At 44.7% G+C, this 25459-nt stretch overlaps 1 protein-coding gene and 1 pseudogene across 17 annotated transcripts in view; both read right to left on the reverse strand.

Moving 5' to 3' along the window:
- LOC139534958 (neurexin-2-like) overlaps window positions 1-25459 on the reverse strand; it is a 1135712-nt gene that overhangs the window by 294970 nt on the left and 815283 nt on the right. The window lies entirely within an intron of this gene.
- LOC139534991 (U2 spliceosomal RNA) lies at window positions 11547-11678 on the reverse strand (annotated as a pseudogene).

Below are 25459 nucleotides of genomic sequence, written 5' to 3' on the forward strand. Positions count from 1 at the left end.
AGAGAGAGAGAGAGAGAGAGAGAGAGAGAGAGAGAGAGAGAGAGAGAGAGAGAGAGAGAGAGAGAGAGAGAGAGAGAGAGAGAGAGAGAGAGAGAGAGAGAGAGAGAGAGAGAGAGAGAGAGAGAGAGAGAGAGAGAGAGAGAGAGAGAGAGAGAGAGAGAGAGAGAGAGAGAGAGAGAGAGAGAGAGAGAGAGAGAGAGAGAGAGAGAGAGAGAGAGAGAGAGAGAGAGAGAGAGAGAGAGAGAGAGAGAGAGAGAGAGAGAGAGAGAGAGAGAGAGAGAGAGAGAGAGAGAGAGAGAGAGAGAGAGAGAGAGAGAGAGAGAGAGAGAGAGAGAGAGAGAGAGAGAGAGAGAGAGAGAGAGAGAGAGAGAGATCAATACAGAAAGGAACCAGGCCGAAGAAAATCAGGTGTGGAAAGAACAGCTGTGGTATTGTGGATCTTTGATCTCATGATAGAACATTGCAGAATAGGAATCCGACAGTGATCTCAAAATGAGGGGTAAGTGTGGAAATAATAGTAGACTTCATCAAAGTCTTCATCTGTGCGATTCTATTTCTCTCTCTGTTTCTCTCTCTCAGTTTCTCTCTCTGTTTCTCTCTCTCTGTCTCTGTTTCTCTCTCTCTCTCTGTTTCTCTCTCTGTTTCTCTCTCTCTGTTTCTCTCTCTCTGTTTCTCTCTCTCTGTTTCTCTCTCTCTCTCTCTCTATTTCTCTCTCTGTTTCTCTCTCTCTCTGTTTCTCTCTCTGTTTCTCTCTCTCTCTCTCTCTCTCTCTCTGTTTCTCTCTCTGTTTCTCTCTCTGTTTCTCTCTCTCTGTCTCTCTCTGTATTTGTCTCTCTGTTTCTCTCTCTGTTTCTCTCTCTCTGTCTCTGTCTCTCTGTTTCTCTCTATATTTCTCTCTCTGTTTCTCTCTGTCTCTCTCTCTGTCTCTCTCTGTCTCTCTCTGTCTCTCTCTCTCTCTCTGTTTCTCTCTCTGTTTCTCTCTCTGTCTCTCTTTCTCTGTTTCTCTCTCTCTGTCTCGCTCTCTGTTTCTCTCTCTCTCTGTCTCTCTCTGTTTCTCTGTTTCTTTCTATATTCCTCCCCTGTTTCTCTCTCTGTATCTTTCACTGTTTCTCTCTCTCTGTTCCTCTCTCTCTGTTTCTCTCTGTCTCTGTTTCTCTCTCTGTTTCTCTCTGTCTCTGTTTCTCTCTGTCTCTGTTTCTCTCTGTCTCTGTTTCTCTCTCTCTCTGTTTCTCTCTCTGTCTCTCTCTCTGTCTCTCTCTGGCTCTTTCTTTGTCTCTCTCTCTGTCTCTCTCTCTGTCTCTTTCTCTGTCTCTTTCTCTGTCTCTGTTTCTCTCTCTTTATTTATGTCTTGCTCTCTAATCCCCCTCTTTTTCTCTCTCACTGAGTGATATTCTCTGCATGTTTTTTCCCCCATTGCACATCAAAAGAACAGAGGACTCATCCTCCACACAGAAGAGAAAAGAGAGCTTGCGAGGGAGTGAAAGAAAGAAAGAGGGAGAGAGAAAGAAAGAAAGAGAGAGAGTTTTTTTTTTGCATAACACAAGCAGGCTGGCACTGCAAGTCTGAGAAAGTTTTCATTGGTGGAGTCAGGGCCTTAGCCCTGATACAGATCGCCCTGGGTAGGTGCCGGACATGCTGCTTCCCTCTTTCCTACTGTTCTCCCCTTACTCTATTCTTCACTTCCCCCCTTCTCTCCATCCTCTTCCTTTTCATTGTTTATATCTTTAGTCTTTCTCTTATTTTCTTTACCCCCATTTTCTGTCCCCTCTCTCTCCTCCTTTCTCCTTTCTTCGATAAGACACCACTTCATTCAGCTCCACTTCCTCTGTCCATGTCTGTTGTCTTGTGTGTCTGCAGAAAATCTTTAGAAACAGATGACAATACAGGACTATACAACCTAAGTATAGTTTCAGGAAGTATTCATTTCTTCACACCATAGCAACATACACTACATGACCAAAAGTATGTGGACACCTGCTCATCGAACATCCCATTCCAAAATCATGGGCACTACTATGGAGTTGGTCCCCCCTTTGCTGTTATAACAGCCTCCACTCTTCTGGGAAGGCTTTCCACTAGATGTTGGAACATTATTGCGGGGACTTGCTTCCATTCAACCACAAGAGCATTAGTGAGGTCGGGCACTGATGTTGGGCAATAAGGCTGGGCTCGTAGTCGGCGAGGTGGTGTTTGATGGGGTTGAGGTCAGAGCTCTGTGCAGGCTAGTGAAGTTCTTCCATTCATTTGAAGGGGTGTGCACATACCTTTGCATATATCGTGTATTTCGCAACATAGGCAAAAATGATCATATCCTACTGAACATGTTCAAGTAGTCCCTCCCTGTTTCAGTCTGTTTTCGTCCGTTTCATGCTAATAACTACAATATTTAGCACCTAGCTTCAGGCATCTGGTCGGATAGCTACTTCATGGACAAACTGGGGTCCTTCAAATATGTCTTTGGTTGGCAACCCTGTCGCCATGGTAACCACCTGCTGGGCTGTGTGATGAAAGCCCTTGTCATTTTAATAGGAAGTGATCAACCTGCCAATGTGACTCCACTGGATACAGCCAGAGAGATGCCCCCTACCAAGCATCAATATATCCTGAGCAACAAGCTGTGTCAGATTTGGCTTCAGGAGAACAAACGTCTTGCCCTTTCTTTGAGGACACAACATCGCTCAGTGATTAGCTTCCGTTCGGAACCCAGGTGAGCTATTGACAGAATTTAGTTCATTGAACTGCAGTGGCTGATGAGACTGCTTCCTTTGTCCTTCACCAAAACACTCCTCCCACTCACTATCTATCATGATACCACTATAAGGGTGGGAATTCACTTTTTGGTCCACCAGCCACTGTGGCAGGTAAATGAAAAAAACTACCAGCCACTCAAATTTTTTACCAGAGCAAAATTCGTTTTGCTATAATTACACAAAAAAATCACTAAACAGATGAGTATGCTTTGTCATGTTTCTAAAACAGGAAATGTTTTATTAGTAAGAATTTATTTGGTATTTTGCTACATTTCAGAGTTGCTTTATCAATGTATTTCAAATACAAATAAACAGTTGTACAACAGAACATCGAGAATCAACAAAGCGCCCTGCCACAAAATGCTGTACAGCTTATTTAGGATTATAGTTCTACACTGACATTTCTTACAAGGAGTACATGTGCACCTAAGTTGAAATTCAGGAGCACACAGTCAAGCACAATGTACACTCAAATATTTGAGTCATTATAGGTGAGACAAAAATGTTCAGCTGCCTCTTTTGTCACACCCTGATTTGTTACACCCCCCTCCAGGTGTCGCCCATCTTCCACATTATCCCCTGTGTATTTATACCTGTGTTCTCTGTTAGTCTGTTGCCAGATTGTTCAAGTCAACCAGCGTCACCCAGATCCCCGTGGTTTTGGGATTCTCCTGGCTCCATCGACACAACCCACTCAACTGGTCTACGGGTGCGGCCAGGAGAAGGAGAATCCCAAAACCACGGGGATCTGGGGGGACATGATGAGCAATTGATGAGTAGGAACTGAATGGTCTCGCTGTGATTCCCTGACACACGTAGGTTGATGGGAGTGGTGTTATGGGTGACCCGACCTATAGAGCATCCATCCAATGCCTCCCCCCTGGCTGCCCTCACCTCTACCAAGGTTCCATTCACGTGGTCCATGGCCACGGACCGGGAGTCCCGGGACCTTAAACACTGCTTCACCGCGGCTCCGATCCTGGTTCATCCGGACCCTTCCCGTCAGTTCGTGGTGGAGGCCGACGCTTCAGATGTCGGAGTAGGGGCTGTTCTGTCCCAACGTTCTGCCCTGGACCTTAAGCTGCTTCCCTGCGCCTTCTTCTCCGACAGCCTAACAGCCACAGAGAGGAATTACGATATGGGGAATCGGGAGCTTCTCCAGGTGAAGATGGTATTGGAGGAATGGAGGCACTGGCTCGACATGGCGGAACATCCGTTCATTGTGTGGACCGACAACAAAAACTTGGGGTATCTCTGCACCGCCAAGCACCTCAACTCCAGGCAGGCGAGATGGGCCCTAATGTTTACCCGGTTCAACTTTTCCCCCTCCTACCGGCCGGGGTCAAAGAACCTCAAGCCGGATGCCCTGTCTCACCGCTATAATCCCACGGCTACCCCGGAGCCCGAGACCATCCTTCCCACCTCGTGCTTGGCGACTGCACTTAGCTAGGGTATTGGGAAACAGGTCCGGGAGGTGTAGCAGTCCCAGCCAAACCCTGGGGTGGTGCCCAGATAACCGGATGTTTGTGCCTGATGCTGTCCTGGAGTTGGCCCAATCCTCCAGGCTTGCCTTCCGGCGCATCCTGGCCTTCATGCGACACCGATTTTGGTGGCCTACCATGGTTCCAGACTTCGCCGCCATTGTCACTGCCTGCACGGTCTGTGCATGGAACAAGACCCCTCAACAAGCTCCGGCTGTCCTCATCGCCCATGGTCTCACATCTCCCTGGACTTTGTCTAGGGTCTCCCCACATCTGTTTGCAACACCTCCATCCTGACCATGGTGGATTGCAAACTGAACGTAAGATTGAAAAACAACCTAGCGTGTGAACAAAACGTGTAACTAGTCAGGAAACACAAAGACAAAGTCACAGTCTGTGTGTCCACCCACCAATGCTAAAATCTGTCTGGAGAAATAGATATTCTTACCTGCCAATGCTAAAATCTACCCGCATTTGGCATGTGGCTGGAGTTAACTTTCCACCCTGACCACCACTGGTGTACTTTGGCAGCCCGATGGTCTCTCTATCTCACTCTGTCTCTCCTATACATTGAGAGAAGCATCAGTCAGTTAGGCAGGCCCAGGTAATAACATTGGGGGTTATGAGGAAGAAAATGGAGCGTATTTACTGGTCTTGTTGGCTCCTCTGCCCCGGCTCTGGGTCCTGTTCTATTGGGTAATGTTCCAGGTCACATGACAGGCCCGAGCCATGGCCAGTTCGCCACTCTATCATCTGGAAGGCAAATTCCATGCAAACGCTTCAAAGCTGGGACAAAGATACTGATAAACCGCTGACGCTTCCCTCTACTGCATCCGCATGCTCAGTCCACCGAATCACAAGCAGGAGGCCTAGAAACTGGCTGCTGGCCATTGTTCAGCAGAGTCCAGAGCATAGAGAGTGTTGGTTGGTTAGATGGTGGCAAAGTTCCCGGGTTAATTGTCACAATTGCCTCAAGAAATGTTCCTGACTGTTACTGCACCGACTGTGAGGCGAGTCTCTCTGGCTAACAACATCTGCTGAATGGCTATTCAGATCATGTAATAAAGTCAGCCTCAGCATACAATGCCACATTACAGACACAATAGTAGCATTTACCACCATCTGTCCTTTCTTAGTCCTGCAATTGCCCATGAGGGAAGGTTTCTAAACAGCGGCTTTCCTTGAGAGAACATTGTTCATCAGCCCCTCCGTTGGTTAATAACCACTGGACTGATAGCTTGCCCTGGAAATGGTCTCTGTCCCTTAGTCCTTCCATTCAACGAAAGCCACCCCGCTAAATAACCATCAATAGCCTTAAAGGTTGCTGCATTGGTGGCTAATGAAAAAAATCACATATTAGTTGATGTCTGTGTTGTCTGATTACACTCCTGAAAACAAGGCCGCACTGCATAATGACAGTGATTCAAACCAAAGTGCTCACTCGCTCTCCCTCCCCCACAAGCCATACTCTCTTGAGCTGCATTCAAGCCATGGAACTCTGATGGACATAATTAACGTTTGCCACTTCCGACACCCCTGCCTGGGCTCTACACCTCCTCAACATTCTTCCTCTCCCCTGTCTCTCTGCTCTTATCTCAGTAGGCGGTTGGTCACTTGGCCTTTCGGGCTCCAATGCGGATGCTAACCGTTGACCTTCCAAGACGCAAGAGACAATTGCTCAATCGTAATGCCTCGGAAGGCAATCTCCACCTGTAACCAGAGATGAATGTCTCTAGTCAGGTATCCAATCCAAGAGTTCCTCTATTTTAGATCAGTCTCTGGCATCTACTGCATTTTCTTCAGACTAAAGAGTGGGTTTGGTCTGCGGTGATGCTCAGCAAGTATTATGTCTAGCTATAACCCTTTTCTTGCTTCCTTATTAAGTGGAAGTCTTCACTCGGGAGTGCCTTGTGCAAATATGAGTAAAAGATAATCAAACATAACCTGCGTAGCTGTAACCAATATATTAAACGGTGCTGAAGGATTTAATACCTGGGCAAATAACGTTCTGATACGGAAAGAGCAAGGTGGATGTATATTCCCCTGCCAATCATTTCTCAATGCCGAGCACTACTTTCTTGAGATTGAAAGTCACCTTGCCAGATACTCTGGTTGCTAGGGCCATTCACCCCTTTTCAGCTTCCTCCCCCGCCTACTTCACATTGCGGTGTATGATGAATTTCCTTCTGTTTCCACTCCTCAAAAAAAAAAATTGAGCTTAGGAGAGCAGTCCTTGACAAAAATATGGCAATTTAAGATGTGCTGCACGGTTCCGTAATGGGTTTGGCAACAGATCTCCGTCACACACCCAAATACGTAAGTAGGCATACGCACACGTTTGGCGCGCACACACACACACACACACACACACACAACTACTGTACACGCAGCTACTTTTCAACACTCAGACAGCTTTTTCACACTTTTTATTTCCCCCCTCCTTCTATATCCCCCCTCCATCTCTCCCCCTTCTCCTGTCTCGCCCCTCCATCTCTCCCCCTCCTCCTGACTTCCCCCTCCATTTCTCCCCCTCCTCCATTTCTCCCCCTCCTCCTGTCTCCCCCTCTTCCTGTCTCCCTCTCCATCTCTCCACCTCCTCCTGTCTCCTTCCTCCATTTCTTCCCCTCCTCCTGTCTTCCCCTCCATCTCTCCTCCTCCTCCTGTCTTACCCCTCCATTTCTCCCCCTCCTCCTGTCTTACCCCTCCATCTCTCCCCCTCCTCCTGTCTTCCCCCTCCATTTCTCCCCTGTCTCCCCCTCCATCTCTCCCCCTCTTCCTGTCTTCCCCCTCCATTTCCCCCCCTCCTCCTGTCTTGCCCCTCCAACCTCCTGTCTCCCCCCTCCATCTATCCACCTCCTTCTGTCTCTCTGCAGAAAGTCAGCCCAGCAGAGAGCTGTGCGTACTACAGGGTTGTCGTTTACTTGGCCCCCCAGACCCCAGAATGTTGGCTTTGTATCTAATGTATAACAGCAGGGCCACGTAACAGCGTGGACCCGGTCACTTGACAGGCCCGCTAGGCAGAGCAATCAATGACACCACTGCCTGCACCGTCGTCAGCCCATCGCCGTACCTTTGACATGTCAGGGTTGATATCCTTCTGGCAGCTTCCCTCCACAGGGACGGCCTGTCACAGTGTCACCGCTGGCATTTCTCCCCATTAAACCCCAGCCAGACCACCATCACATCACAAAGGGCCCAAGTGTGATTAAGATCACACACGACACCCCAAACCCTCTAAAAGCCAGCTCCGCCAATGACATTTGACATTCTTATTCCTTCCTCACTGTGAAAAAAAATAATGAATGGGCGTTGAAGGTTAAGAGTAAGACACTTTATCCAATGGTGTGGGGTTGACAGGTAATTACCACCCATGCTGGCTGGAAGATAGACTGGGACGGGTCGGAGTCAGGGCCTCATACCATGGTAATTAACCACCATACCGGGCGGACGGATGGACAGTCGTAGGGCAGTCGTAGGGCAGACCCAGTCACGGGATGGACTGATGGACTGTCGTAGGGCAGACCCGGTCATTGGACAGACGGGCGGACAGTCGTAGGGCAGACCCAGTCACGAAGACTAATTGATACAGGGAACCATACGAGAGAAAGGGAGAGGGAGAAGAAAGGAAACTTTTTTTATTTTCTCCACAGCCTCCCCTGCCTGTGTACCGGCTGCCCACGTCTCAGACATTAATCAAAGAGGAAAAGGAATTGTTTTCCCTCCGCAAAAAATAAAACATCTGCGTCTGGGCGAGGGGAGAGGTAATGTTGCGTGACACTTCATATCGCCGAGTTAGAGGTCACCTCTCGGTGGCGAAGACAGAGAGAAATCACAGTGCCGTCTCTCCCCTGCATCTCTCCGCTCCCCTCCGTTCTTCTTCTCCATCTACCTGGCCTCCTGCGACACATAGAATCACGGGGGCCCTCAAACACACCCCCCACAGACTCCCAGCACATAGTATGCAAACATTATCAGGGAAAGCGAAATGTAAATCTAATGAACATGCTAATGTACACATGAAGATACATACTGTACATTAGCTATACATTAGTTGTGTGACCTGGAACTTCAATTGGAAGCGGAGGAAGCACTTCTATGTCCGCATTACCACTGCAGATGTTCGTCCAGACGACCGCTTGTGGACATTGCTAATTCCCAGCATGCCAGAGTGTAATTATAATTGGCGCTGAGCTTTGACAGAGCATAACCAACGGTTGGGAGTAAAATGACACCATGTAATTAATGTGACTGGTGGGAAATTCTGATAAACTCTAGTCCTTTCATTTGGGGCAGGTGTATCATTTTCAAATGGGATAAACGCATGCAATCTTTCAACATTTAACATGGGAAATGGGTTTGGCAGGAAGTGAACGCAGCTCAAATCAAATTGCACTTAGGAAGTCATTTGAAAAGTGCACGTGAATACCGGGGTGTGGCACTTATGTCTCTTATGATTGTTTAAATGGAGCGAATCACTGAGCAGGATGTGTTCGTAGTCTGATCTATGCTTTTCAGCTTGTCTGAGTACTCAGCAGTGCAGTCTATTCTCAATTCATTTTTTATCAATTTTACCTGTAACCGGAGCTTAAAATGGCTACATATTTTCATGCCAATACAGTCAGAAGCCATTCTCTGATTGGATCAGGATAGTCACGCTAAATTATTCTGGTTTCAATGGGCCAATCAGCTCACAGTAGCCTGAAACAAAGGTTTTGATTGGAAGGTTTGTATCACCAAATTGGATGAGTACAGTTATACAGTTATAGACTTTTCATAGGACGACTCACCTGTTTTCAAGAGTTCCTTATTTTGTTTTGCAACGGAAATTGAATTATAAGCTACACAGTTGCACAACAGTGGCCTTACAACAACATGGATAGGATTGACTCTTGACACGTATAAGCATGAGAGCCAATCATAACTGGCTAAACTGTAGTACTGCAGTAGTACCCTTTAATCCCTTAAGTGTTGCCTGTACACCATAATCTCTGCACCTGAGAGTGTAGTATGATAGATAGCTGGCGGGCTGGGAACTTCCCTGACTTGTCTGAGATACTACAGCGAGGGTGGGGGAGAGACTGACACAGCAAGACGGATGACTGACAGATAAGGAACGCATTTCCTCAACGGGGGGAGTTGAGACGGAGAGCTGATGACCCCCCCCCCCCGCCGTGGAAACCACGGTTGCAGAGAGAGGCCACAAATCACCCAAACTATCAACCCCCTTGCTCGCTCGCTCTCACGCTCTTCTCTTCGCCAACCCCCCTCTAAAAGAAGAATGGGTGGTAAAAAACCGAGCACCACAACAAGGGAGAGATGTTAATCAAGAGGAAGACGAGGTAAAGTGCCGCAGGAAGCACCGATAAGGGCTAAAAAGGACAATAAATCATGGCTGATGAGTGTCGTCGGCCCCCAGACGGGGCCATGTTTCAAGGAGCCAGACAGAGGGGTAGACGTCGGCTGACAGCGTCTGAGAAATCATGCCCAGATGGAAGCTGTTTGTTTGGGTAGTAATTAGCTGTTACGCTAGTCACTAGCAATCCATCTCACCTGAGCTAGAAACGTAAAGGGGCAAAGCCATTCTGAAGGACCTCGGGTTTACTTATTTCTCAGACTTCCTTACCATTCCCAGAGTACATCTTGATACAATAAGATATGCGTGTTAAAAGACAATTGTGAAGTACTGCATCAATCGTATCGCCAAAGAACAAGAGACTATTGATCCCCATTGTTCTAGGAGCCAATACTGGATAAGGTGGAGATAACATCATCACATCTAGACAGTAGGATCATCAGAGTTCACTGTGTTGGCCACTCGTCACCACGGCTCGATGAATATACAACAGCAATGTGCTCTGCTACTGTGGACGGCCCCAAGCTTTTCTAAGACACCACATACAAGTTTAATAGAAACATACTTAGAGAGGACCAAATTACTGTTGAGAATCACATTAAATGTGAATTTCCCAGTATTTAGAGAAAATGTTCGATGCCCGTTTCAATTTGGGCAATGGGGGGATCGAGGGAGAGAGAGAATACTCAGAGAAGGGAGAGAAAATAGGTATTTAGACCTCGAGCATAAACAAGCATTAACAAGTCAAGTTTTTTCATTTGCATCCTAATGATCAGTGAAGCCAGCTAGGAGGATACTGTGAGACTTGAGAGCCTCAAATGTCTGCTTCCTGATTTACTGCCACTCTGAGCCGCTTATCCCGCCAACAGACTTTGCCCATTGGCTGTCAATTCTCTTCCACCCAATAAGAGCACAGTAGTAGCACAGAGGAGGAAGAGTAGGAGGAGGAGGGCGTAAGCTTTGGAGAGGGAAGACGGAGCGATTTGCTTTACATACAGGCCATTTGATAAGCTTTTTCTTCTCCGTCTCCCCCGCTTAGATGAAGCAGACATAACGGTTATCGTCCCAGACAGATTAAAGACACGTCTCCTTTCGTAAGTATAGGGAGACGCCTGGGCACCACTGTACTATTCCCAATAGGATCCCCTTCACCCCCTGGCGCCTTAGTGGCAGGTAGCCTGGCGGGTAGGAGCGTTGGGCCAGTAACCGAAAGGTTGCTGAATCGAATCCCCGAGCTGACAAGTAAAAAATCTGTCGTTCTGCTCCTGAGCAAGCCAGTTAACCCACTGTTCCCCAGGCGCCGGTGACGTGGATGAGGATTTAAGGTAGCCCCCCGCACCTCTCTGATTCAGAGGGTTTGGGTTAAATGCGGAAGACACATTTCAGTTGAAGGCATTCAGTTGTTCAACTGACTAGTTATCCCCCTTTTCCTTAGCATCATCATACAGCGCCAATCTATTTTACAGCGTCCCAAGTTATCGCTATCACTAGTGCTGTCTGAGTGAATATTGACCCGCTCGTGCCACACCACTTCTCTATTGTAATCCTATGAGCACAGGTAGGCTACTGTATATTGTATATCTGGTTGTGTTAAAAGCCTTGGCATCACATGTCGATACCCACGTCTGTGTTAACGGTCAGTGTGTGTTAGCGGGCAGTGTGTGTTAGCGGGAAGTGTGTGTTAGCGGGCAGTGTGTGTTAGCGGGCAGTGTGTGTTAGCGGGCAGTGTGTGTTAGCGGGCAGTGTGTGTTAGCGGGCAGTGTATGCTTTGAAAGAAATATTGAACCATTATTTAACTAGACAAGCCAGTAAAGAACAAATTATTATTTACAATTGCGGTCAAACCCTAACACAGACGACACTGAGCTAATTGTGGGCCACCCTAGGTGACTCCTGATCACGGCCTGTTGTGATACAGCCTGGAATCGAACCAGGGCCTGTAGTGACACCTCTTGCACTGAGATGCAGTCCCTTAGACCGCTGCGCCACTCGGGAGCATTTAATATGTAGTCCACCGATACGACCGGACGAATCAGATATTAAACTGATAAGAAGATACTACACTTGATCTTAGCCAAAAGGCAGAGCAGCGATCTAATGGTACATTTTCAAATTGAGTTGGAGATATCTCCAAGATGGCTACATGGTCAATTATTTCTGCATTATCTAGGTGTGCTCGATGGGTGAATACCATTTCCATAGCTAGTGCTTTAGACTAGCACCTTTCAGAAAGGGAAAAAATCCAAGCGCTCCTCCCAGATTTATTCTCCTGATCGGTGACGCGATGGAGTGGAGCTCTGAAGGAAGAGGCTGAGGCATTGTGGCCTAGAACAGTGGGTCCGAGTGGGGCTTCAGCACTCAGAGCAGGGTCCTATGGATCCCAGGGAGTGGTAAGTGTGTCATACTGCTCTGTATGTTAGATCAGGGTTTCCCAAACTCGATCCGAAACCCCCCACCCGGTACACGTTTTGTTTTTTCCCTAGCACTACACAACTGATTCATATAACCAACTCATCACCGACCTTTGATTATTTGAACCAAAACGGGGGCCCCGGGGCCGGGTTTGGGAAACACTGTGTTAGAGGATGAGCTAGACGGCCTCAAATGCACTGTACTGCCGACTTCATCTTTCTCTCTGCATCCCTCTCCCTCCCTCTCTTCCTCCCTCCTTCCCCACCTCCTACTGTGCATATCTCTCTCCTTCCTCCGATGCCTCAATTAATCTGCCCCCCCTCTTCTCCTCCTCCTCTTTGTCCCTTCCTCCCTCTGATTTAAGCCCAGTGTGCTGTTCTGAGCAGATGACTTGCTGGCACGTTAGTGGCAGGCGGCAGCAGCGAATGGGGAGGGTTTTCAGTGTGATGGATTCAGAGACTGTCTGTCAGTCATCAGAGCCCTGACACAGATGTCTCAGACGGAGAAGCCAACTTCTGATGGTTTTCTTTCCACATCCCCTGTTCTGCTACGAAATTTGTTTGTGTTTGTGTGTGCGTGTGTCTCATAGACTTGCGTCGTGTGTGTGTGTGTGTGTGTGTGTGTGTGTGTGTGTGTGTGTGTGTGTGTGTGTGTGTGTGTGTGTGTGTGTGTGTGTGTGTGTGTGTGTGTGTGTGTTGTGTGTGTGACTTTGCGTGGGCGAGGCAGCAGGGGATATAGTCTGTCTACTTCTTAGATGGCTCCATTTTCTAGGTTACATGTCTCTCTGTGGGGGTGTTTCACAGACAACTGCAGAAGGGAAATGTTGGCTAGTTGTGGCACACCAACATCAGTAGTTATATGCACTATATAGACTATATACTGTACCTATACCACATACATACAGTAATATAATTGAACTGAGAAACCTGTATCACGTAAAGAATAAGATAAAAATTCCAATATCCTATCCAGCGCCATCGAGACTCACATTCCTAATAACCTGGAAGAACTAACCCAGGTGGAAATCACTATCGGCATCCCATTCCATCCCTTGTGCACACAGTCAGTGAACTCTAGCGTAACTTAATAATATTACAACATCGAAAATACATGGATGTAATTTCCCAATGAATTGTCGGATGATGAGAAATAGTGTCTGAGTATGGGAGTAGTTAAACAACAAGCCCCAATGTTTCACATGTCAGCAGGCAACTTTTCAACAAGCAAAGTGTCACCTGTCACGTCGTCACGGTGACGTGTTTTCCAATCTCTTCTAAACTTGATTGCTGACATGCACAACATTTTGGGACTGTAGACAAATGGAAAAAAAAGAACAAAAGATCGTTTTTGAGTGGAGTTTTCCTTTAACGACCCAGATGGCGATTAGAGCATTGAAGAGGGACAGGACAGAAAAGGAGGAGCATCACTCAGGTAACACGACATCTATTAGGAGATGCAAGGCAGAGACAACAAAGCCTTGCCCAGAAACACTGCTGCCTGGCAGAGCAGGAGGGCTACTGAACCAAGCAAGCTAACAATCATTTCTTACCATGCATCACCAGCAAATACTCTATCGACTACTGCGTCATCAATCACTATTACTGTACAACAGCTGACACTACTACTAGTAAGACCAATTAAAAATGACTATCTTTATATGCACTTTGTCATAGAGTTAAGATGAGATAAAACCCACTGACGACCTATTAGGACACGAGAATAAAAGACACCAAGCAGCAGCATCTCGCCATTAGTATTTCGTACAACTCTTTCTTTCTTCATGCACTCTCTCCCTCGTTCTTTTTCTGCATTGGAATGTGTCAGCCCATCCCCATAGGAATAACCAATTACATCATCCAGAGTTCAACACACAGCACCTCAAAGTCCGCCTCATCACCTGAACAGTAGCATTTTGGACCGTGAGCAAGACTAAGATCTTCTGGCTGTCTGAGCTTGTTTTGCCTGGGAACTGGTCGGCTGGATCCCTAAGTTGATAAATATAACCACAGCTAAGCCAAACAATAACACAACAACTACTGGGATTTAAACTTTTTTTTCTCACCAGAAAAGCTTAAAAAAAACGAGAAACAAACTGTGATCTAAAGGACCGAGAGGAAAGAAAGAGGGGGAAAGAAAGAGAGGGAAAGAAGGGGAAAGAAAGAAAATAGGGAAGTAAGAATAGTAGCAGTAGCTGATGAAGCGCCAGCTCCTAAACCCTACAGCCTTGGGGAAAGGGGGGGGGGGCTTTTTCAAAGCAGCAGCCATGCATAATACAAGCCACTTTGTTTATTAATGGCGAGGGGTCCCAGCAGAGACACAAATCCTCAGAGCTAGGCCCGAGCCGCGGCAGCTTTAATATCTAGCCGGATGCTCATTACATCACTGCGCCCGCTGAAGATCCGGCCCTCGCTTTTCAATGCCGACGCACCCGGCCCGGCGCGCTACAAAATAAAGAGGCAGCGCTATGCTCGCTCTTCTCTCGCTCTGCCACCTCCCTGCACTTGGCGGTGCTGCTTTCAAGTTCCTCGCCGGGACTGCTGGGAACGGGATGAGAGGAGGACCTCACACTACAAGGCCACCATGTCCTCCACCTCCACCACTTAAAATGAATCCTCACAGAAAGACATGCATGGTGCCTACGAGGGCAGTTCGCCATTGGGGAATCTACAGAGAAGACACTTTCTAGGAGGGCAGCCATTTTGACACAGCCATCCCTTCGCCATGGTGATTTATGGAGGAAGCGTCGTACCATTACGGTCACTATATGAATAATGAACATGGTGTAATATGTAACATTGAATCCATCCACCATTACATAAAAGACCATTCTATTTGTCATCATGGTCAACTGTCATAGAAGACCATTCTATTTGTCATCATGATCAACTGTCATAGAAGACCATTCTATTTGTCATCATGATCAACTGTCATAGAATACCATTCTATTTGTCATCATGGTCAACTGTCATAGAATACCATTCTATTTGTCATCATGGCCAACTGTCATAGAAGACCATTCTATTTGCCATCATGATCAACTGTCATAGAAGGCCATTCTATCAGTCATCATGGTCAACTGTCATAGAAGACCATTCTATTTGTCATCATGGCCAACTGTCATAGAATACCATTCTATTTGTCATCATGGTCAACTGTCATAGAAAACATTCTATTTGTCATCATGGTCAACTGTCATAGAAGACCATTCTTTTTGTCATCATGGTCAACTGTCATAGACGACCATTCTATTTGTCATCATGGTCAACTGTCATAGAAGACCATTCTATTTGTCATCATGATCAACTGTCATAGAAGGCCATTCTATCTGTCATAATGGTCAACTGTCATAGAAGACCATTCTATTTGTCATCATGGTCAACTGTCATAGAAGACCATTCTATCAGTCATCATGGTCAACTGTCATAGAATACCATTCTATTTGTCATCATGGTCAACTGTCATAGAATACCATTCTATTTGTCATCATGGCCAACTGTCATAGAAGACCATTCTATTTGCCATCATGATCAACTGTCATAGAAGGCCATTCTATCAGTCATCATGGTCAACTGTCATAGAAGACCATTCTATTTGTCATCATGATCAACTGTCATAGAAGACCATTCTATTTGTCATCATGGCCAACTGTCATAGAATACCATTCTATTTGTCATCATGGTCAACTGTCATAGAAAACATTCTATTTGTCATCATGGTCAACTGTCATAGAAGACCATTCTTTTTGTCATCATGGTCAACTGTCATAGAAGACCATTCTATTTGTCATCATGGTCAACTGTCATAGAAGACCATTATATTTGTCATCATGATCAACTGTCATAGAAGACCATTCTATCAGTCATCATGGTCAACTGTCATAGAAGACCATTTTATTTGTCATCATGATCAACTGTCATAGAAGGCCATTCTATCTGTCATAATGGTCAACTGTCATAGAAGACCATTCTATTTGTCATCATGGTCAACTGTCATAGAAGACCATTCTATTTGTCATCATGGTCAACTGTCATAGAAGACCATTCTATTTGTCATCATGCCCAACTGTCATAGAAGACCATTCTATTTGCCATCATGATCAACTGTCATAGAAGGCCATTCTATCAGTCATCATGGTCAACTGTCATAGAAGACCATTCTATTTGTCATCATGGCCAACTGTCATAGAAGGCCATTCTATCTGTCATCATGGTCAACTGTCATAGAATACCATTCTATTTGTCATCATGGTCAACTGTCATAGAAAACATTCTATTTGTCATCATGGTCAACTGTCATAGAAGACCATTCTATTTGCCATCATGATCAACTGTCATAGAAGACCATTTTATTTGTCATCATGATCAACTGTCATAGAAGGCCATTCTATCTGTCATAATGGTCAACTGTCATAGAAGGCCATTCTATCAGTCATCATGGTCAACTGTCATAGAAGACCATTATATTTGTCATCATGGCCAACTGTCATAGAAGGCCATTCTATCTGTCATCATGGTCAACTGTCATAGAATACCATTCTATTTGTCATCATGGTCAACTGTCATAGAAAACATTCTATTTGTCATCATGGTCAACTGTCATAGAAGACCATTCTATTTGCCATCATGATCAACTGTCATAGAAGGCCATTCTATCTGTCATAATGGTCAACTGTCATAGAAGACCATTCTATTTGTCATCATTGTATGTGTATATTTGCATGTAGTGCGTGTCAAAATCACCTTTTCCTTCCATCTGAAAGGAGAAAACGAGGAGGCTGGCGTTCGGGGAGCCACCAAATCACACAAAGACTGATATACCAGTTGCAAACAATAACAATCTGACATTTATTTCCATTCTGTGGCGCCGCAGCGTGACATGATGAGCAGCCAGTGAACGGCGGTGGCGGCGGTGGGGCTGGTTGGGCAGGGGCATTGATCAAAACTTTCTCTGAGAGGATCCTTAGCACCTCTACACAGCACCTCCGCTGGGCAAAGTGCTTTCTCTCTGCCTCTGCCTCTTTCACTCACTCCCTGGTTTTAATAGAAAAGCTATGAATGGGTACACCTGGCAACAGCATTCTCTGGTCCCAGTGGGGATGTATGACACCTTATTTCCTGTCAGGCCTAATGTGAAAGAAAGAAAGACAGGGGAAATCAATTCAAACAGAGGAGCTAGCTAGGTAGATGGCTACGGGGTAGAAAGAGCTGCTTGGGTTGCTGATGAATGTCAGCCACCACAGACGTTCATATGGTCTCATAACGAGGCTCGTGGAACCAATCAGCAAATGTTCCCGTTAGGAAGACATGTTACTGTCATTCCAGGTTGCATCTATGATCATGCAGCGCCTGTCTGTGGTCCTGCTGGGTACCTGACCTTACCTACAAAATAGCCTTCCGTACTGCAGCAACGAACCACAGCTAGAAGCACAGTGAACACGGACAAACTCAGTGGGTTCACAGCAGCCTGAGGCCTGAAGCTGACAGCTCTGGAAAACACAATCCCTATGAGATACAGACACATGCACTCACGCACACATACTTACACGGCATGGAGGCACAAGTACAGACGCGGCAGTGTCTTCAGAAAGTATTCACACCCTTGACTTTGTCCACATTTTGTTGTGTTACAAAGTGGGATTAAAATCAATTGAATTGTATTTTTTTGTCAACGATCTACACAAAATACTCTGTCAAAGTGGAAGAAAATGTTTTATTTTATTTTAATTAATGGAAAATAAAACACTAATATATCTTGATTAGATAAGTATTCAACCCCCTGAGTCAATACATGTTAGAATCACCTTTGGCATTGATTACAGCTGTCAGTCTTTCTGGGAAAGTCTCTAAGAGCTTTGCCACCCTGGATTGTACAATATTTGCCCAATATTCTTATAACAATTCTTCAAGCTCTGTCTAGTTGGTTGTTGATCATTGCTAGACAGTCATTTTCTTCAAGTCTTGGCATAGATTTTCAAGACGATTTAAGTCAAAACTGTAACTAGGCCACTCAGGAACCTTGGTGAGCAACTCCAGTGTATATTTGGCCTTGTGTTTTAGGTTATTGTCCTGCTGAAAGGTGAATTCGTTTCCCAGTGTCTGTTGGAAAGCAGACTGAACCAAGTTTTTCTCTAGGGTTTTAACTGTGCTTAGCTCTATTCCGTTTCTTTTTATCCTAAAAAACTCCCAAGCATACCCATAACATGACACAGCCACCAGCATGCTTGAAAATATGAAGAGTGGTACTCAGTGACTTGTTGTGTTGGATTTGCCCCAAACATAACACTGTACTCAGGACATTTTTTTTTCAGTGTTACTTTAGTGCCTTATTGCAAACAGGATGTATTTTTTTGAATATATTTATTCGAGGACAAGCTTCCTTCTTTTCACTGTCATTTGTTAGTATTGTGGAGTAACTACAATGTGGACAAGGGGTGTATTGTATTATTGTTATGTGATTGCTGTATGTTAAAGCACATATACATGTCAAATGTATATGTAGCAGAAAAGCTGAAAGAAAACAAAAATATATTTGTCCTCTGAAGAGGGTGGTTGGGTTAATAATAATAAATATATAAATTAAAAATTAAGTCAAGGGGTGTGTATAGTTTCTGAAGGCTGTGTATTGAGTATCTACTGCACACCATTATACTATACAGCATGCTTGTGTGTGCCGGGCGAGCGAGTGTTGACTGCGTGGATAGTGAGGGTACTCCGGAGGACCATCTGTTTTGAGAGGGCTTGAGGTAGCACACATCCCCTGGTGTACAATAGGTGTACTCATCAAGTGCTGCTTGAACACCCACTGCCTAATAACACACTCATAAAGGTCCACTTGGGGAAAAGGGCTCTAGCCAAATGGAAGGGTTTGGGTTGGGAACCAATGCAGATAACACGTTGTACGACATTCAAAAGATATTGTCCGTAACAAGCCAATCTCGTTGAATTGCCTTCGAGTTGATGACACACGCCTGTTTACATACAGTACTTGTAAGCCTTTGAAACGGATCGGTTTGACCCGCTTGTGGTGGCCTCTTTCACAGACACACAATCGGTAAGGTGGAGAGAGAAAAAAAAGATTGCAAATGTCAAACCAACAAGCCTTATCTACAATGGCCAGGGTATCATAGGTGTCCTTTCTCCTCCTCCGCCACTGTGTGTGTGTGTGTCTGATTGTCTCTGTGTGTATGCCTCAGCCCTGCAGAGCGATGGGGAGAATAGAATCAAGAATACTAATGTCTGCCTTCTGAAAGGGAGGGCCGTGCCTCTGTCCCTACAGGCTGAGCTCACTGTCCCCTCCACCTGACCTCCCACCGTGGTGATTATCAAACGCCTCTCCTTCTCAATATCACCAGAAGCCATGACAACAGGCCAGCCGTAGGGGCCGTGGCCCAGAGTTCTCCCCCAGGACGAGTGCACAGAGCTGGAGCTGGTGTAGCCACAGTGCTGCCTGCCTGGAAGTGTTGCTGGGTCATCAGCATGTATGTGGCTCGCCCATAAGCAAACAGTGCTGCTAATGCTAACACTGTCGTCAAACAGCAGGCACTGCCCCAGGTATCCTCTTCACTCAAACACCGCACAAAGGAGGCTATTGTATTGAGCAGGAAAGAAAGGGAGGGATGGAAGGGAGCGAGGGAGGGATAAAGAGACAGAAGGAATGAGGAGAGAAAGGGAGAGAGGCAGAGAATGGAACAAAGGGAGGAGCAAGAGAGAGAGGTGAAGGGAAGAGCGAAAGATGAGATAAAGATGAATAGAGATGTCAAGATAATACTTATTCCACGTGTAGGTCCAGTTGTACGACAGAGAAAGCGTCTGAGAGAGATGGAGAGGGAAGAGCTACCTCTAGGGGAAAGCCATATTGACAAAGTCAGCGCGGGAGGGGTGGGGGCAGCCTCAGGGGTGTGTGTGTTTGTGTCTGCGTGTGTACAGGGGTTGGGGGGGGGGCTCAGCTCCTCAGTACTTAATTCAAGGGCACCTGAAGGAGGGTTGCCATGGGGACGACGTGCCCACAGGGAGAAAAGGTGTGAGACCTCTCCATCCTCACGGCGATACACAACAACAGAGGTCACACCAGCAGCAATAAGTGGGGCGGGGAACAACTATCTTATTGTTCAAGGCTGTTGTATGACCATATTTTACCATCTCGCTCTCCCTATAATAAAGATTATGCATTTTCAAGGTAAACTCTCAGAGATGTTAAAAAGGTATATTTTCATATTGAATGTAAGGATGAATAGCCTTGAGCTAAATGGGGAAAGAAAAACGTGGGTGTTTGAATTGCTAGCAAGCTCTCCTCTGCTTTTCTTCTAGTGATTGGCCTGAAGGACTAAAGGAATGAAGGAGATGTATCACTCTGACTGAATGAGAGGCTGCTGCATTGCCACATCTCAGATCCAAACACCTACACTGGCACACACGCACAGACACACACAATCGTGCTCACACACCCAGCTAACAGGGACAATGGAACTAAAACGTGTTTACCCTATGAACGTATAATTCTAGGCTTGTCTAGAACGTGAATCTGGTGATTGTGTGAGGCTATACGTCACCCCCATTTCCATTCATATGTGCACCTTTCATTTCAAATGACTCACCCAGTTCCCTTGGTAACCCACTATGATGGAGATAGTGATGCTTCTGAACCTCCACTCAAGTCACAGGGAAGGCAAAATCCTTGGCAGAAGAGGACGGATCTACATTCTACACTCACCGGACAGTTTATTAGGTACACCCATCTAGTACCGGGTCGGACCACCCATTTGCCTGCAAAATAGCCTGAATTCTTTGGGGCACAGGGATGTTGGTCCATGCTGATGCGGTGGCATCACGCAGTTGCTGCAGATTGGGGTGGCAGGTAGCCTAGTGTTTAGATTGTTGGGCCAGTAACCGAAAGGCTGCTGGATCGAAACCCTGAGCTGACAAGGTAAAAATCTGTTGTTCTGCCCCTGAACAAGGCAGTTAACCCACTGGTCCCCGGTAGGCCGTCATTGTAAATACAAATATCTTCTTAGCTGACCTGCCTAGTTAAATAAAGGTTAAATCAAAAAATAAAAACCTTCATGCGGTTCCATTTCATCCCAAAAAAGCTCTATTGGGTTGAGGTCTGAGGACTGACCAGGCCATTCAAGTAAACTGAACTCACTGTCATGTTCCAGACAATGTTTTTCCACTACTCAATTGTCCAGTGTTGGTGATTGCGTGCCCACTGGAGCCGCTTCTTCTTGTATTTAGCTGATAGGAGTGGTCTTCTGATAGGAGTGGTCTTCGGCCCGCCTGTTAGCTTGCACGATTCTTGTCCTTCTCCGTCGACTTCTGTCATCAACAAGCTGTTTTCACCAACAGGACTGCCGCTGACTGGATGTTATTTGTTTGTTGCACTATTCTCAGTAAACTCTGGACACTGTTGTGCGTGAAAAGCCCAAGAGGGCTTCCGTTTCTGAGATACTGGATCCGGTGTGCCTGGCACCGATGATCATACCACGCTCAAAGTTACTTAGGTCACTGGTTTTGCCCATTCTAACGTTCAGTTGATCAGTAACTTAATGCCTCGATGCCTGTCCGCATGCTTTCTATAGCAAGCCACAGCCATGTGACTCACCATCTGTAGGAGCGAACCATTTCCATGAACGGGGTAAACTGTCCGGCGAGTTTATATTGTGACACACACATACAATGCAGCAACGTCTGAAGGTATGGATTACGACGCAGGGAAAATAGTCCCCCCCCTGCCTTGTCTGTTTGCATTCCAAAGAGATAGGGTAGGTGTGAGTAGTGTTTGTGTGTGTGAGTAGTGTTTGTGTGTGTGTGTGTGTGTGTGTGTGTGTGTGTGTGTGTGTGTGTGTGTGTGTGTGTGTGTGTGTGTGTGTGTGTGTGTGTGTGTGTGTGTGTGTGTGTGTGTGTGTGTGTGTGTGTGTGTGTGTGTGTGTGTGTTGACTGATGAGGAAGTATGAGCTTAGACATATAAACAAAGCTACTGTAATGTCATTGGTTTGTTATAAGTGATGAACCCAAACTTAAACAAGCTTTGAGGAACATCATCGGTCCATCTATATGCTGGATGATTACAGCAGTGGTGTAAAGTACTTACAGTAAAAATACTTGAAAGTACTACTTCAGTAGTCTTTTTGGGTATCAGTACTTTACTATTTATATTTTTTTACTTTTATTTTTGCTTCACTGCGTTCCTAAAGAAAATAATGTACCTTTTACTCCATACATTTTCCCTGACAACCAAAAGTACTCAAGTCAAATAAACAGGTGTTGTATTCACCTTACAGTGAAATTCTTACTTAACCAACAATGCAGTTTTAAGAAAAATACCTAAAAAAAGTAAGAAATAAAAGTAACAAATAATTAAAGAGCAGCAGTAAATTAACAATAGCGAGGCTATATACAGGGGGTACCGGTACAGAGTCAATGTGCGGCTGCACCGGTTAGTTGAGGTAATTGAGGTAATATGTACATGTAGGTAGAGTTATTAAAGTGACTATGCATAGATAATAACAGAGAGTAGCAGCAGCGTAGAAGAGGGGGGGGAGCAATGCAAATAGTCTGGGATAGCCATTTGATTACTCATTACATTTGAAATGCTTAGCAGGACAATACAATGGTCTAATTCACACACTTTTCAAAAGAACATCCCTGGTCATCTCTACTGCCTCTGATCTGGTAGACTCAATAAACACAGGCTTCATTTGTAAATGATGTCTGAGTGTTGGAGCATGCCCCTGGCTCTCCGTAAATAAATATAAATAATAATAATTATGCCGTCTGGTTTGCTTAATATAAGAACTTTTACGTGATTTACACTTTTACTTTGACTTTTGATACTTAAGTATATTTTATGAATTACATTTACTTTTGATACTTAAGTATATTTTAAACCAAATACTTTTAGACTTTCACTCAAGTAGTATTTTACTGGGTGACTTTCACTTTTACTTGAGTCATTTTCTATTAAGATATCTTTACTTTTACTCAAGTATAACAATTGGGTACTTTTTCCACCACTGGCTTACAGCTCACAGCCATTACTCATAACATTACATGACTCAGAACTGACTCAGCGAGGCGGTACGACCAAAATTCATGAAAACCCTGCATTAAAAAAAATATCTGGTGTTCATATACTGTAAGTATACTGCAGCATCCTTCAAAAGAGCCTTAGTGATATAACAACTGAACGACAAAGACATTCATGAGACAGTGTAATCCGAAAAGCCCAGTGATTTTGCAAGGCTCCTCCGTAAGACTGCAGAACGCGCTGTTTGCTGTGACATAACGACGCTGTGAAATAGATTTTGGTTGGCCTGCGAGCGCTGGGGCTATGTTTTGCCAGCCCCAAGGGACGCCCAGTGTGAAACGAGAACCGTCAACATGCATTAAATATATACCATACGTGGGAGGAAAAGAAGAGCCAGTGCCAAGCCAGCAAGCCAACCGCAGACTGAGTGCTTCTGGGTAATACCGGAGTGAGGAGAGACAGCGGTTTGAAATGACAAACACAGTCGGTTGGTCAATTAGCAGTGTAGGAGAAATCACAATGGCAATAATGAATTGCTTTACATATAGATAGGCTGAGAGTGGGGTATCGGGCGGCAGACGGTTAGCGGTGGGGGCCTTGCAAACAGACGCCTTCCATTCGGTTTCTATCACAATAGTGGTGTCGTGGTGGGCGGTGGCAGTCGTTAATCAGGCAGGATAACAGGACAAACAGTGGCCTCTGTCTGTCTGTCTGGTACTCAGAGTGGCTCACCCAACAACACCGGCTAATACTCAATCACTTTGGAGGAGTACTTAACACACTCAGGGTGTAGATAGACACATGGAGACACTCGAGTGCCACATGTACAGACAAATAAACATAAATTCAAGCATCTAAATGCCATTTGGAAACAATGTTCCACTAGAGCCGGGAAGTGTCTCAAGATACAATATTATAACGATACTTACGTGACGATACGATATGTAATGTAAATCTTATGATTCTATATGTATAGTGATTTTATATGTATTGTGATTCTATATGTATTGTGATTCTATATGTATAGTGAGTCTACATGTATTGTGATTCTATATGTATTGTGATTCTATATGTATAGTTTTCCATATGTATTGTGATTCTATATTTACAGTGATTCTATGTGTATTGTGATTCTATATGTATAGTGATTCTATATGTATTGTGATTCTATATTTACAGTGATTCTATGTGTATTGTGATTCTATATGTATTGTCATTATATATGTATTGTGATTCTATATGTATAGTGATTCTATATCTACAGTGATTCTATATCTACAGTGATTCTATATGTACAGTGATTCTATATGTATAGTGATTCTATATGTACAGTGATTCTATATGTAATAAGGATTCTATATGTATTGTGATTCTATATGTATAGTAATTCTATATGTATTGTCATTATATATGTATTGTGATTCTACATGTATTGCGATTCCATATGTATAGTAATTCTATATGTATAGTGATTCTATATGTATTGTGATTCTATATGTATTGTGATTCTATATGTATTGTCATTATATATGTATTGTGATTCTATATGTATAGTGATTCTATATCTACAGTGATTCTATATCTACAGTGATTCTATATGTACAGTGATTCTATATGTATAGTGATTCTATATGTACAGTGATTCTATATGTAATAAGGATTCTATATGTATTGTGATTCTATATGTATAGTAATTCTATATGTATTGTCATTATATATGTATTGTGATTCTACATGTATTGCGATTCCATATGTATAGTAATTCTATATGTATAGTGATTCTATATGTATTGTGATTCTATATGTATTGTGATTCTATATGTATTGTGATTCTATGTGTATTGTGATTCTATATGTAGTGTGATTCTATATGTATTGTGATTCTATATGTATAGTGATTCTATATGTATTGTGATTCTATATGTATTGTGATTCTGTATGTATTGTGATTCTATATGTATTGTGATTCTGTATGTATTGTGATTCTATATGTATTGTGATTCTATATGTATAGTGATTCTATATATAGTGTGATTCTATGTGTATAGTGATTTTATATTTATTGTGATTCTATATGTAGTAGCTTAACAGTACCTATTACGTACCAAACGGTAACAGTAGTAAGGCATGTCCTATACAAATGACCTACATACACCAGTGAAACTTGTACCCTCCGTCTCTCCACTGTTTGTGTCATACATAAGCTGTCGTTAGTGGCTCTGTCCCTTCAGGAAGAGACATCGATACCAGAGTAAATACAGACAGAAGATAAGGCCTTCAGCAGAGCTCCCAGAGTCAACCGCCTCAACCGCCTCAGATATGCTAAACTGAGTGGGGTTACAGCACTCAGACGGCTTAATCACGGTAAGAGGCCTCTCGAGCGTTCCCGGCTCCTCAAAAACCTGCCACATGGTGTGTGGAGGTTCTGTTTTAGACTGGCA

This window comes from Salvelinus alpinus, chromosome 11, assembly GCF_045679555.1.
Source record: "Salvelinus alpinus chromosome 11, SLU_Salpinus.1, whole genome shotgun sequence".
Classification (NCBI taxonomy): domain Eukaryota; kingdom Metazoa; phylum Chordata; class Actinopteri; order Salmoniformes; family Salmonidae; genus Salvelinus; species Salvelinus alpinus.